General features: G+C 36.4%; 1 protein-coding gene across 6 annotated transcripts in view; it reads right to left on the reverse strand.

Moving 5' to 3' along the window:
* Positions 1-15,126, reverse strand: part of LOC136032143 (ras-GEF domain-containing family member 1B-like) — a 316,559-nt gene that overhangs the window by 163,848 nt on the left and 137,585 nt on the right. The window contains exon 2 of one of the 6 annotated variants that reach the window (XM_065712314.1): positions 2,688-2,772. The exons of the other annotated variants lie outside the window; for them this stretch is intronic. The gene's annotated coding sequence lies outside the window, so the exon portion shown is untranslated. The remainder of the gene's footprint in view (positions 1-2,687; positions 2,773-15,126) is intronic. 6 annotated transcript variants of the gene reach the window in all.

The raw sequence follows: 15,126 nt of genomic DNA on the forward strand, positions 1-15,126 counted from the left end.
GATGTAGCTATTGGTATCAAAATTCCATTTTTTAGAGTTTTGGTTACCATTGAGCCAGGTCGCTCCTTACTACAGTTCGTTACCACGAACTGTTTGACAATGGACAAAGTTCATAACTTACAGCCCTTCCTTGAGGACTGTGGGGGATTAAGGCGTCCTCAAAGGCAAATTTATTGGATTTTTCGATCATGCTGAACAAAATGGCTATCTCAAAATTTTGATCCGGTGACTTTTGGGAAAAAGTGATCATGGGAAAGAGTATAGTTTCCCTCCAATGTTGTTGGTCACTTAAAAAGGGGACTAGAACTTTTAATTTCCGCTCGAATGAGCCCTCTCACAACATTCTAGGACCACTGGGTCGATACGATCACCCCTGTGAAAAAGAAAAAGCATAAGAACAAATAAAAATGCATCGGTGGTCTTTCTCCTGGCAAAAAAAAACAAAACAAATTCCACATTTTTGCATATATGAGTTTAAAACGTCTACAGTGGGGTTCTCTGATACGCTGAATCTCATGGTGTGATTCTTATTAAGATTACATGACTTTTAGGGGGTATATCCTCCTTTTTTCGAAAATAAGGCAAATTTTCTCAGGCTCGTAACTTTTGATGGGTATAACTAAACTTGATGAAACTTATATATTTAAAATCCGCATAAAAATCCGATTTTTTATGTATCTATTGGTATTAAATTCCGTTACCATTGAGCCGGGTCGCTCCTTACTTACAGTTCGTTACTACTAATTGTTTGATATACCAAAACATGATGATAATAATTTAGAAACAAAATTATGGAAACTGCGACAAAAAATTGTGGAAAGCAGGCCGCGTAAAACCCAATATTAAATACCTAACCCAACCAAACCCCTCTATATATCAAATATTTAATAATAAATAAAAACATACATCGTAATTTACTCACTAAAAATAAGCAAATCATAACCGATCAAGGAAGGGAAACCGGTTTCTGTTAGACTTACACAGCATAATTCTTGAGTGCATTCCGTTTAACGGACAAGTACCCATCTATACTTCTCAGTTACTTCGTCAGGGTAAATTGAGTGGATAAGTCAATAAAAATAAAATACAGTTACATATTCTAAAAATTACTTTAACAGCTGCTATTCAGTATATTTTCCATTCATCTGTCACTTTTCAGAGGTAAATTGAGTGGTTGAATTGTTAAAAAACGAGTAAACTTATTTTAAAGAAGGTCTAGCTTTGTTCTTATTACATAGTAAAGCTGATTAAAAACAGATCATGAAAATCATTATTGCTATTTTTGACTTTGCGTGCTGAGTTTGTTGATGCTTTTTTAAGATTTTTTTTTTCAGCATAAGATTTTTTCAGCATATTATCTGTCTTTTCTACAATTAAATAAAAAGTCAATTTTTTTTCAAACGACAATAAAGAGCGACAATACAGAATAGAAGTTATTCCATACGTTCCATACGTGCCTCCTCCTTTCACGGTGTTTTACTGAAAGTATTTACGAGTGCGATAATACAGAATAGAAGTTATTCCATACGTTCCATACGTGCCTCCTCCTTTCACGGTGTTTTACTGAAAGTATTTACGAGTGCGATAAATATCATCAATGGGTAATTGTGAGCGTTTTATTTACTAATCTTAGTTCGTTTTAAAGCAAATGTACATCAACAACTTCTTCCATTTTTGATGTATTAAACATAAAAAAAGACAATTTTTTTCAACCGAAAGCAAGTGGTAAATTTAAGAAATAAAAATTGATCTATTGTGAGTTTTCAACGAACAGATTCAGGAAAAAATTTACGAGTTTTTCAAAAGTATTGGTTCCATCAAATTTTAGAAAAAAGTTTACCAAATTTTCTCACTATAAAATGAATTCTGTGTAATTTTTTCAATGTTTTACAGAATAAAACTGGTACTTTCAAAAGAGTGCTTGGCAGTCTAATTAAATTGTTAACACGTGACTTGAAGGTAATAAACTACTCAGCATAACAAAATTACAAGAGAGGGGAGGAGTAGCGAGCATACTTGACCGTTTCTCGTGTTTAAAAATTCCATCACGCTCCATTTGAACTTGCAAAAAAGAAGTTCTTGGCTTTCGCCCTTATTTGAAGAATAAAATGTTCTTGGCATCGTTCCAATGAATTTTTTTGTTTTTATAATAATATATGCCTGTGTGAAGACGAAAATAGGAGAATCTTTTGTACTTGTGGGTTCGTTTCGTTATTGGAAACACACCCAGAAAGTGAAGTTAGGTTAATCCTAATCAAAAATAGCAAAACAGCATGATAAAATAATATTTACAAATCAAAATTATAGAAACCCAACCTAACCTGACCCTACCCCTAATGTGCTAACATATAGACCAAATTATACAAGTCCAGGACATTCTATCGAAGCTCAATGCATTGTATCCTCCGTCGCTTGTTTTGCAGCTATGAAACCGATTTTGTGAGGATGTAACCTAAGCGTAATTATTGAATGTGTTTGCAATAACCGACAAGTACCGAAATTTTCTCTAATGGGTAACAACAGGAATCACTACTCCCTAGGAAAATAGTAGCAATGCATTACCTGAAAGACATACAAACTCTCTGGCCTTAGAATATAGAGACAAGTAGTGACACCCTAACAGATCCCAGAAATATGTTATTTATTCCACTGCTACGGCTACAAAATAAGAGAAATGACATACTTACATTAGTATAGTGCAAGAGATACATCAAACAGTTCGTGGTAACGAACTGTAGTAAGGAGCGACCCGGCTCAATAGTAACTGAAACTCTAAAAAATGGAATTTTGATACCAATAGTTACATCAAAAAAATCGTATTTTAATGCTAATTTTAAATATATAACTTTTATCAAGATTAGTCTTACCTATCAAAAGTTACGAGCCTGGGAAAACTTGAATCATTTTAGAAAATAGGGGAAAACACCCCCTAAAAGTCGTACAGCCTTAACGAAAATCACACCATCAGATTCAGCGTATCAGAGAACCTTGTTGTAGAAGTTTCAAGCTCCTATCTACAAAAATGTGGAATTTCACATTTTTTGCCAGAAGACAAATCACGGATGCGTGTTTATTTGTTTTTTTGGTTTTTTTTCCCAGGGGTGATCGTATCGACCCAGTGGTCCTAGAATGTCGCGAGAGGGCTCATTCTAACGGAAATTATAAGTTCTAGTGTCCTTTTTAAGTGGCCAAAAAAATGGAGGGGACCTAGGCCCCCTCCCACGCTCATGTTTTCCCCAAAGTCACCGGATCAAAATTCTGAGATAGCCATTTTATTCACCATAGTCGAAAAACCTAATAACTATGTCTTTGGGAACGACTTACTCCCCTGCAGTCCCCGTGGGAGGGGTTGCAAGTTACAAACTTTGACCTGTGTGAACATATAGTAATGGTTACTGGGAAGTGTACGGACGTTTTCAGGGGGATTTTTTGGTTTGGGAGGGAGAGTTGAGGTGGGGGGGGGGGGGTTACGTGGGAGGATCTTTCCATGGAAAAACTTCTCATGGGGGAAGACTTTCAATGAAGGGGGCGCAGGATTTTTTGGCATTATTTAAAAAACAATGAAAAAATGAATATGAGAAGTTTTTTCTACTGAAAGTGAGGAGCAGCATTAAAACTTAAAACAAGCGGAAATTATAGCGCATATGAGGGGTTTACCTCCTCGTAATACCTCGCTCTTTACGCTAAAGTAGTTTTAGTAATTTCAACTATTTATTCTACGGCCTTTGTGATTCAAGGGTCATTCTTAAGGAATTGGGACAGAATTTAAGCTTTAGTGTAAAGAGCGAGGTATCGACGAGGGGTAAACTCCCTCATATACACAATAAAAACATACGAATATAGAAGTTCCTTACGTAAGTTAATTCGTAAATTACGTATATTTTTTACTAATGAAAATGTTCGTAAAAAAATTAAAAGTTCTAGTTGCCTTTTTAAGTAATCAAAAAATTAGAGGGCAACTAGGCTTCCTTCCTCTCTCCTTTATTCTCAAAATCTTCCGATTAAAACTATGAGAAAGCTATTTAGCCAAAAAGAAAATTAATATGCAAATTTCGTTTTAATTATTTATGTGCGGAGAGCCAAGATCAAAACATGCATTAATTGAAAAACGTCCAGAAATTAAACTAAAAAAACAAGTTTTTTTAAATGAAAGTAAGGAGCGACATTAAAACTTAAAACGAACAGAAATTACTCTGTATAAAAGGGGCTTTTCCTCCTCAACACTCCGCTCTTTACGCTAAAGTTTTTTACTGTTTTAAGAAGTACAGTTAAGAGAAAGAGTCAAACTTTAGCGTAAAGAGCGAGGCGTTGAGGAGGAAAAGCCCCTTTCATATACGGAGTAATTTCTGTTCGTTTTAAGTTTTAATGTCGCTTCTTACTTTCATTTAAAAAAAATTGTTTTTTTCAAATTTAATCATTAGCATAATCCAACTGGCATCTTATTTACAAATACCTGTCTGGACATGGCTAGTAAGGCATAGTAAACCAGATGCATTTTATAAGACGAATCGAATTTTAATGAATCTAAAAGCGACAAATATGTTACCCCTTTTTTCTTATGACACGCGCTTGAGTAAAGTACACCGGCAAACTTATGTTCCCCAATGGATCAATTGCAATGGCATTTTTAGTGGGAACTTGTGATCATGCATGTCCCACCTCCAAGTGACCACCAATGTCCCCTCCCCAAACTGTTTGGACTTTGGAAATTTTTTGGACTTTGAATTTTCAAAAGAGCTGGTTCAAAATGTTCTGTACTCTGTTTTGCACAAAGCTTGGCGAGGATACGTATCTGCATCATATGTGTGGTTCAAAAGGTTTTGTGCACTATTCTGCATTAAGCTCGATGAAGATACGTTTCTTTGAATCAAATGTTTCTTTGTGTCTGGCTGAATCTTAACACATTCTCACTTCCTATGTCTAACTCTAAAAAGAATCCAAGACATCTCTCTCAGACTTTGGTAAAAACCTAATTCACCTATTTCGGACTCTAATGTACCACTTGTGAGCTGGTAGTGGCATTTGCGTTTGACTGAATCTTGATAAATTCTTACTTGATATGTCTCTATCCCTAGCACTAAAAAGAATCCGATTCATCTCTCCCAAACTTTCGTAAAAACTTAAGTTACCTATTTAAGACTCGTCTCTTTCAGTCCAAGTCCCATAAAACCCAAAAAAAAATTCAAGTCCAAAAGTTCTGTCCTGAGTCCAAAAAATTCTATCTCCAAAAAATTTTAAGTTAAAAAACACTTTTTGTTCAAAGAAAAGCAGTCAAACACAAGTTGCGCTCCAAAAGTGTTGGCAGCTTTTGGAGTTCTGTCGAATTCTGCTACTGGCAGCTTTGGAACTTTTTCTATATCTGAGTGAGACATGGATGCTCATAAGCTCCCACTAAAAAAATATCATAGCAATGGATTCATTGAGGAACATAAATCCGCCAGTTTACTTTAATCAAGCGCGTGTCATAAGAAAAAAGTGGTTACATATTTATAGCTTTTTGATTCATTAAAATTCGGTTTGAATCATAAAATGCATCTGGTTTATTCTACCTTGTTAATCATGTCCAGACAGGTATTTGAAAATGAGATGCCGGCTGGATTATGCTAATGATGTATCTCTTGCACTATTCTAATATAAGTAGATCATTGCTCTAATTTTGTAACCGTAGTGATATAATAAATTATGTATTTCCGGGAACTGTTAAGGCATCACTACTGAGGCAGTCCCAAAATAAGGGTTGCATGGTCATTATTAGAAGAAAAAATATTTGAGAGGAAAGATAAAGGCTGTCGTATCATGGTTGCAGCAACCTAGTCAAGAATGACTCAGGACCCATAGTGTTTGGAAATTAAAACATATTTTAAGAAAAGCCTAGTGATAGAATTACTATTTATTTGAAGTTGATGTAGGAATGGTAAATATTATTTCAGTTAATCTTAATAGTAAAATTTTACTGCACAAGCAAATTAATGGGTATTAAAAAAAAAAAAAACAGCCTGAAAACCTTCTAAAACGGCGACTGATCGAAAAGAAATGTACATCATTAGACTTTTCACACCAAGTGCATATTTCAACACCATGGTCTGGAACTCTGTAAATGAGAATTACAGTCCGCCACTTGAACAATAAGAAAAGCTGCATCTGCACGGGAAGCACTGACGTCTCCTTTTTTCTTTCTTCACTTTTTTTCCCTCACCGCTGGCAGGGGGAGAATCATAGAAGTAATTAAGGCTTCATTGTAAAGCTAATTCCCATATATACTTGCTTTTCATAAGTTTTTCTTGATAAAGCCATCATAAAGTACCATATGAAACTAAAAAAGGCACTTTTAGGTGTCATTCCTCAGGTGGAAAGACTAGGAAGAACGAAAAGGATACCATTATATTCTCAATGGTAGGAAACCCTCCTCTAGCCCCGCATCTTGAAAAACAAGGACAGCGAGACGGAACTGAAAGCCACAGTGCTGAGTGCTGAAAATAGAGCTTGTTCGAGTTTATTATAGAATTAAAATTGTATATTAGTTAATTTATGCCATGGCCGGTGAAAGATTACAGAGAGCTGTATGATTTATTTTTATTTTCTTCGGGCTACTTAAGAACTTTTCTGCTCCTAATCCTGTTTACTACGTCGGTTTGTGTTTTGAGTAAAGCAGTGGTTTTTCAGAATTAATATACATGATGAGGCAATTTATTTGGACCTGTTTTGCAGATATCCGTTAAGTAAACTATGAAATATAATTGTTGCTTGGTTAACATTCCAAACTCTGCTCTTTATCTACAGAATTTTTTTATAATTATTTCTATTTTATTTATTAATGTTTTACTGAACTAGATACCTTTTAAAATCATTTCTACTTTCAGCTCTTTGGGCTGTGAATAGCTGATTTAAGACCTAGGATCTCTCCTCAACCCCATGTTCAAATACTCTAATTACCCTTTTTTAGCCCGAATATGAAAAACATGTAGAACTGCGCTTCGGGGGGGGGGAGATTAAGGAACATGTAATGAACCTTGTTTGAAAACTAAGGAAATACTAAAATATTGTTTAAACCTCAAGATTTGGGTATGGTTCAAAACTCTCCCTACGAACGTGCATGTTTTAGCTTAAAATGCAGTAAATCCCTATGTTTCCAAGCAAACTCACATCAACAAAAGTCATTCAATTTCAGAAATGTTTCAGGCAGGTACGCCGGCAGGAATTTCTTTCTATGATGGTCCCAAAGTTTAAACAGGGGATCAAATAAAATGCCAAAAACAGATTACTCAAGATTTCAGCAAGCCTGGGCCCGAATTACCTCTCCCACCAAATATATACTTGGTTAGAATCGATTTCGTTCAGTGAAACAAGGCTTGTTCATGAGGCTCGCAAATAGCCAATCAGACACAGCAACCTTTAGACTGAACAACCCTAATTCCCAATTGATGCGAACACTCGTTCAGGTGGCATTTGCACACTCAGTTTCCAATTTGCTTATCGGCTAAGATTTAAATGATATTTCAATGACACATCACTTTTTTTTCATTTTCTGCAATGCTAAGTGACATTTTTCTCGGGTCATTCTTAGATATATTGGATAGGAAAACTAGCGTCAGCGTCTAAATCAACTGTGCAAGTCAAGGTCAGCTCGCATCGACAGTGATCACATTTTTATCCAGTCAATGACCACCACACCATAAATCGACTTTCCCAGCCAAAAACCTAGTAAAGAGCCAGGCACGTGCGCAGGAATTTTTTTCGGGGGGGGGGCAAAACCTTGCCCCCCCTTTAGATATAAAGTAGCACTTTTTTATTTAGTAACTAAATAAATGCAAAAAGCACGTATATCGGAAAATATAGATTAACTTTAATCTGTTGTATTGTAGAGGATGGGGGAAGGAGACTGAAGCCTCAAAAGTACGTTTTAGGCTCAGATTATGTTCATAGCGATATAGAACCAGTGATTAATCTATTATATCCCACTGAAAGGGAAATTTTAGGGCTAATAGTGCAATATGGGTACTGTGGGGGGTAGTTCTTCTATTGCGAAATCGTCGATTTTAATGAAAAATGGTAGTTTCAAAAATTGATCCATTAAAAGCTTTACTTTATCCTGAAAAGGGGGGATGAACGCCCTAATATCAAGGATAATTCTCTTATATCTTATTATCTTTTAATATCAAGGATAATAATCAGAGTCTCTTTACAAAAAAAAAATAAATAACAGTACAATCGCTAATTACTTCAAAGAGGGTAAAAAGTTAGACAGAAAATGCGTTAATAATTGGGCAGTGACTTGACCAGGTAATTGCATGCTGTAAAATCCCAATAAAAGGCTTCACACATGTATCTAGATTCTTAATAAATGTCCTACTTTTGCCAGAAATCCCAAGAAACCATGGGAAAATTAAACATTTCACAAAATTTCGGGGGGGGGGGGCCGAAGCCCCCCCCCCTGCGCACGTGCCAGTCAAGACCGAACTCTAGCCTTCAGTATTGAAAATCTTAAAACGGATTTTGAAAAGAACGTGTCAAGTAAAGGTAACTATGATTTCAATTAATTTCAATGGTAAAGTTTATTGAGGAAACATATTATGGAAATTTCGAAATATAGCACGAACTTCATGACTTCAGGAACTGTAAAAAGTAAAATTGACCCGGCAAATGCAGCCCGAATGTACCGAAATGTGCCATTGCACCATGAATGTGTAAATGTACTCTAATACACCAGGACCTCTAAATCGTACCAGAAATGATACAATCGAAACGCGTTGTCAACGCTGTTGGTCTTCTTTCCAGAGGAAAACAAATTGCATGGAATGGGGCTTTGTTACGTGCAAAATATTGGATTTACGGGATGCAAAAGTTTGAATAATCAATTATCAACAGATTCAAATTGAGCACATTATGTTAGTTATGAATATTTCATGCAAAGGGGGATTTTGTTTAGATGGGAATCGACTGAAGAACTCCTTTAAGAGGTGAAAGGATTGCCCCATGTCTATAAAAACAAGAACAGGCAATTTACATAATAGATGAACGCATAGTTATAATACAACTTGAATAAGGGAAAGATAGTTAAGAATCCAAAAATCGGTTTGCAAAAGATTACAAAATATCGGTTTCCATCCCAGAGGAAAATAAACCTGAGCGTTCCCTGCTGTATATCTATTGAATTGAGAAGAGCAATGTTCTCCTATGAAAAGTATAGAGTAACTTTGAAAAGAGCAAAAATTTACTTATATAAGATTACAAACCTAAGTCGAGCAGAAATTACTATGAATGAAGAAATGGAACATAGGATTACAATAAATTTAAATAATAAATGAAGCAAACCTTAAACAGACGCAAAATACTACTAACAAGGGTGGTGCCCCTTCAGACCCTTTAAAAGGCTGAAGCAGAATAAGCCCTCAATAGAAAACTATAAGATTGCTTAAATTAAAATTTATCGACTATTTTTAGTCGAGAGAACGAGATATTACTGTCCTATAATTCTGTTTTAAAACTGTGATTTTAATTCTAACGGTTTACTGACTTCAAATTGTGTGTTAGACAATCAAAATATTCCTTAAGCGTAGACCTGTGCCTGCAATTCAAAGCCAAATAGTGCATGCCAAATAACACTGTCTTGTCAAATGTTAAGCTATTAAAAAGAACACAAAACATGATTGGTTCTTTTGTGCGAAAATTTAAGCAAACGAAATGAACGCCACGTTTTTGGGTCATAACATTTTTTACAGGTAAACTTTTGATTTAATTTATCCAACTTATGTTTATTATATTTAACAGGAACATATTTAAAATGAAGAAAAAATTAATGAGAGCTGAATAAATATTATACTAATAAAACTAAGCTGACTACGGATGCACTAATATAAAAAAGAACGATTCGTGGAAATTTGATTAGTTTTTTTTTTTTAGGTTGTAGTAAAAAAAAAAAAAAACACAACAGTACAAACGTTTTGTTAATACCAAATGATACTCTTAGTCTATTGAAGGTTCTTTTTAGCACCCTGGTTGTTTATGTTTGTTTTAAGTATATGTTGTTTTTTCATTATGATTGACAGTCCCCATCCCCCAATTTTGGCCCCCTAATCATACAATCTACAAATCCATGCATTACTGAGATTTGAACAAGCAGTGATACGGTCACTATTTCTAAAATAAAGGCTAGGCGTGATTTGATTTTGGAGTAAATTTAAACTACTCTAATTATCTAAATTTACACTAATTGACAAATTAGTTGTTCGTCTGATCTGAGGATGTTAATTTGCCTCTCATTTGTCAGTAGCACTCAGAAATTCATATAAGCCGATTCATATACAAACCAAATACCACCCGTGAAATATGTACGTTTTGTGTTTTCATCTAGGCCATTTTGGAATCATAAAAATGTTTCTGGTTAAAATTTTGTGATTAAGAACTATCTTCTAAAGGCTTACAAAAAGATCAAATTAAAAAAAGGGTTCAACTTGTATTTAATGAGTATTTATGCAAACTACGGGGAGGGGTAAGAGGAAAGGGTCAAAACCCTTTTCCTTCATTTTCATTAAAAGTTTCCTTTCTCCAAGTTTCCAAAAATACCATGGCGAAATTATTTAGATTTGCAACAGGGAGATTGTTAACTGAGTTGATAGTGATAAAAATGGGACTTGTAGTAATAGTAGATTAATTACTAATAGACTTTAGGAAGGTGGCCCTTGCTCCCCCATCAACACACCTATTACTACCATTAATTGACCAGTAACGAGGAAGAGAATATTTACCTTTTTTTAAGCAGTAACTGGAGCGTCGATTCGACGCCCGACGCGCTACCAATGGCTATATTTTTTTAGCAGCAATTGGAGCGTCGATTCAATGCCCGACGCGCTACCAATGACTCTGGAGAATCTTTATCCCAACTACCCTTCTGAGTTTTCACTAGTCCTACTCATGAAAATGAAGCTTCTACTATTAATAGGCTAGGCAATTTTTCTCTTTCCAAGAGATGTTTAATGATTTTTTTAGCCATTGGGAGGTCATGGCTTCATCTTAACACAGAGGAGTACTAGTAAGGGCTTTAATAAAAACCAAGTCAAAAAGCAAGATAACTTAAACCAGGTGAGTCTTGCCATCAAAATAAATCTTTTAAGAGCTGGCACCTACATGCAGACTCATTAAAAGCCCTGCCAAATGAAATTCGGTTCTTTTTATTGAAGATTTAATCGGAATTACAAGGAGTCTCGTCACTACTGCACTGTAGTTACCGTAATAAAGAATTTGTTATTGGTATGATGATATTGTCCAGCGATGGGGGGCAGAAGGTAAACCTTATGTTTCTAGCATCCAGCATACACGTAAGTAATATATTACGATGCTATGTATTGGCATGCTGATTGCGATGTGACGGTCCTTAAGACCATACTTGCAGCGAAAAAAGTTTTTTCGAGCGTTTTACTGAAGCACTAAGATATAGGGACATCAACAAAAGTAAAAGTTAAAATCAAACAAATAATGACACCAGGGTCATCGTCTTTTTCATTTAATCAAACACACTGAGGTTTTTCGATGAAAAGTAAAGAGCGAATTTAAAACTGACAAACGGACATAATTTACCAAACATTTGGATGGCGTTGGTGCCCCTCAAACGCCGGCCCACTTAAAAAAAGTTGGGTGTTATTTGCGCTTTCATACAGTTCGTGGTAACGAACTGTAGTAAGGACCGACCCGGCTCAATAGCAACCGAAACTCTAAAAAATGGAATTTCGATACCAATAGTTACATCAAAAGAATCGCATTTTAACGCTGATTTTAAATATACAGGTTTCATCCAGATCAGTTATACCCATCAAATGGAAAATTTGAATCATTTTAGAAAATAGGGGAAAACACCCCCTAAAAGTCATACAATCTTAACGAAAATCACATCATCAGATTCAACGTATCAGAGAACCTTATTGTAGAAGTTTCATCCTATCTACAAAAATGTGGAATTTCGTATTTTTTGCCAGAAGACAGATGCGTGTTTGTTTTTTTTGTTGTTATTTTTTTTTTTCCAGGGGTGATCGTATCAACTGAGTGGTCCTAGAATCTTGCGAGAAGACTCATTCTAACGGAAATTAAAAGTTCTAGAGACCATTTTAAGTGACCAAAAAATTGGAGGGCACCTAGGCCCCCTCCCGCGCTCATTTTTCCCCAAAGTCACCAGATCAAAATTCTGACATAATCATTTTATTCACCATAGTTGAACAAGAGCTAAGAGCTCATATGGCACTTGTGACGAGGTCGGAAGAGCCGAGAGCTCATATGGTACGAGGTCGGAAGAGCCAAGAGCTCATTTGGACGAGGTCGGAAGAGCCAAGAGCCAAGAGCTCATTTGGCACTTGTGAGAAGGTCAGAACCTAAAGTTAAACTTTATAGCACAAGATCCTTCTAAATATCAAATTTCATTAAGATCTGGTCACCCTTTCGTAAGTTACAAATACCTCAATTTTCAAAATTACCTCCCCCCTCCCAATTCCACCAAAGAGAGCAGATCCGGTCCAGTTATGTCAGTCACGTATCTTAGACAGGTTTCTATTCTTCCCATCCAGTTTCATCCTGATCTCACCGCTTTAAGTATTTTCTAAGATTTCCGGTCCCCCCAACTGCCCCCCCCAATTACGTTTGATCCGGTTGAGATTTAAAATAAGATATCAGAGTTACGAGGTCCTTCTAAATATGAAGTTTCATGAAGATCCGATCACTCCTTCGTAAGTTAAAAATACGTTATTTTTCTTATTTTTCAGAATTACCCCCCCCCCCCCGCAATTGAGCAGATCCGTTCCAATTATGTAAATTACGTATGCAAGACTTTTGCTTATTTTTCCAACCAAGTTTCATCCCAATCCTTCCAATCTAAGGGTTTCCCATCATTTTAGGTCTCCCCACCCCAAACTTCCCCCAATGTCACCAGATCCGGTCAGGATTTAAAATAAGAGCTTTGAGCCACGATATCCTTCTAAAAATCAAATTTCATGGAGATCCAATCACCCATTCGTAAGTTAAAAATACCTCATTTTTTCTAATTTTTCAGAATTAACCCCCCCCCCCCCCAACTACCCAAAAGAGAGCGGATCCGTTCCGTTTATGTCAATCATCTATCTAGGACTTGTGTTTATTTTTCCCACCATGTTTCATCCCGATCCCTCCACTCTAAGTGTTTTCCAAGTTTTAGGTTTCCCCCTCCCAACTCCCCGCCCCCATCACCAGATCCGGTCGGGATTTAAAATAAGAGCTCTAAGACACGATATCCTTCTAAAGATCAAATTTCATTGAGATCCGATCACCCGTTCGTAAGTTGAAAATACCTCATTTTTCTAATTTTTAAGACTTACTCCCCCCCTCCCAACTACCCCAAAGAGAGCAAATAAGTTCCGATTATGTCAATCATGTATCTGGGACTTGCGCTTATTTTTCCCATCAAGTTTCATCCCGATCCCTCTACTCTAAGTGTTTTCCAAGATTTTAGGTTTCCCCCCTCCAACTCCCCCCAATGTCATCAGACCCAGTCGGGATTTAAAATAAGAGCTCTGAGACACAATATCATTCCAAACATCAAATTTCATTAAGATCCAATCACCCGCTCATAAGTTAAAAATACTTCATTTTTTCTATTTTTCCGAATTAACCGGCCCCTTCTCCCCCCCCCCCCCCCCCAGATGGTCAAATCGGGAAAACGACTATTTCTAATTTAATCTGGTCCGGTCCCTGATACGCTTGCCAAATTTCATCGTCCTAGCTTACCTGGAAGTGCCTAAAGTAGCAAAACCGGGACTTTAGGTTTTCCCCCTCCAACTCCCCCCAATGTCATCAGATCCGGTCGGGATTAAAAATAAGAGCTCTAAGACACAATATCATTCCAAACATCAAATTTCATTAAGATCCAAATACCCGCTGATAAGTTAAAAATACTTCATTTTTTCTATTTTTTGCGAATTAACCGGGCCCCCACTCCCCCCCAGATGGTCAAATCGGGAAAACGACTATTTCTAATTTAATCTGGTCCGGTCCCTGATACGCTTGCCAAATTTCATCGTCCTAGCTTACCTGGAAGTGCCTAAAGTAGCAAAACCGGGACCGACAGACCGACAGACAGACCGACAGACCGACAGACAGACCGACAGAATTGGCGACTGCTATATGTCACTTGGTTAATACCAAGTGCCATAAAAACCTATTAACTATGTCTTTTGGGACGACTTACTCCCCGCAGCCCCCGTGGGAGGGGCTACAAGTTGAAATCTTTGACCTGTGTTTACATATAGTAATGGTTACTGGGAAGTGCACAGACGTTTTCAGGGGGATTTTTTTTTTGTTTAGGGGGAGAGTTGAGGGGAAGGGGGGGGGGGGGTTTACGTGGCAGGATATTTCCATCGAGAGACTTCTCATGGGGGAAGAGAATTTCAATGAAGGGGGCGCAGGATTTTCTAGCTTTATTTGAAAAAAACAATGAAAAAATAAATATGAAAAGTTTTTTCTACTGAAAGTAAGGAGCAGCATTAAAACTTAAAACGAACAAAAATTATTACGCATATGAGGGGTGTACCTCCTCGTTATACCTCACTCTTTACGCTAAAGTATTTTTAGTAATTTCAACTATTTATTCTACGGCCTTTGTGATTCAGAGGTCATTCTTAAGGAATTGGGACACAATCTAAGCTTTAGTGCAAAGAGCGAGGTATCGACGAGGGTTGAACCCCCCTCATATACGCAATAAAAACATAAGAATATAGAAATTCGTTACGAAAGTTAATTCGTAAGTTACGTATATTTTTTACCAATGAAAACGTTTGTAAAAAATTAAAAGTTCTAGTTGCTTTTTTAAGTAATCAAAAACTTGGAGGGCAACTAGGCCTCCTCCTTCGCTTCTTTTTTCTCAAAATCTTCCGATTAATTGCAATTAATTAATATGCATTTTTTTTTTATTTATGGGCGGAGAGCCAAGATCAAAGCATGCATTAATTCAAAAACGTCCAGAAATTAAATAAAAAAACAAGTTTTTGTAATGGAAAGTAAGGAGCGACATTAAAACTTAAAACAAACAGAAATTACTCCGTATATGAAAGGGGCTTTTCCTCCTCAACGCCCCGCTCTTTACGCTAAAGTTTCTTACTGTTTTAAAAAGTA

This window comes from Artemia franciscana, chromosome 10, assembly GCF_032884065.1.
Source record: "Artemia franciscana chromosome 10, ASM3288406v1, whole genome shotgun sequence".
Classification (NCBI taxonomy): domain Eukaryota; kingdom Metazoa; phylum Arthropoda; class Branchiopoda; order Anostraca; family Artemiidae; genus Artemia; species Artemia franciscana.